A 1,053-nucleotide genomic window follows, 5' to 3' on the forward strand; every position below is an offset into this window, starting at 1 on the left:
TCATTGGGAAACTAAGGCCAAGTATGGAACACAGGCACAGCTTTAACAAATGCAACATGAGGCATATTTTTAATTTTTAGTTGGAAATGAAAAATACATGTGCCATTTTTTGGAAACAAATTCTATGTTTTTTTTAACCTGAAACCAAACCAGTTGCTGTCGAGTTGATCCCGACTCATGGCGATCCCATGTGCGTGAGAGTAGAACTGTGCTCCGTAGGGTTTTCAACAGCTGATTTTTTGAAAGCAGATCACCAGGTCTTTCTTCCAAGGCCATCTGTGTGGACTCCAACTGTCAACCTTTTGGTAAGCAATCGAGCTTGTTAACTATTTGCACCACCCAGGGACTCCAACCGAAGGAAGGGTAAAGCACATCTCACCGTCAGTGGCCACTTTGAGTTTGTTATTTAAACATAATAAAATAAAAAATGTCAGACTAGCCTCCAGCGCAGTCTTGGAAGAGAGCTCTAGGAGAGCACAATCAAGAGAGATTCAAATTTCTCCACGAATTCAGCATTTGAAATGCTGAACGGAGAAAACCACCTGAAATTAGGTAAACTGGCCACATTTTTAACAGAGGGTGGTAATACCACTCATTATGACAGACCGTTAAGTCAGCAATGCCGTGCTCTGAGCATTTCTTTGGGCTTGTATCTTTTCATAAGCTAATCGCTGCTTTGCAGTAATTTAATTTATTTTTCTATAAACCGATACAGTAAACCAGCCTATGTACAAATAATGATGAATCAATGTGTCCTGTCATATACTCCTTCCTCACTTCAGAAAGAAACTGAGGCACTGAGACATCAAATTTTTGAAGAAATAAAAGGCCAAATCTAAGCAAAAAACCTGTGGTCAGTTTAGGAAGTGCTTCTATCTCAGAGCACCAGCAAAATCTCCTCTTGTATTGAAGTGATTTTTTTATCCTTTTGATTTGTATTTCTCTTCATAATCTGTCTTTTCACATATATTCATTCTTTACATATAAAATACTGTGAATTAAAACTCAAAGAGACTTATTCTTTAAACTGTCTTCCAGTTGTAACTACTGGCT

The sequence above is a fragment of the Trichechus manatus genome, unplaced genomic scaffold, assembly GCF_000243295.1.
Source record: "Trichechus manatus latirostris isolate Lorelei unplaced genomic scaffold, TriManLat1.0 scaffold00194, whole genome shotgun sequence".
Lineage (NCBI taxonomy): Eukaryota > Metazoa > Chordata > Mammalia > Sirenia > Trichechidae > Trichechus > Trichechus manatus.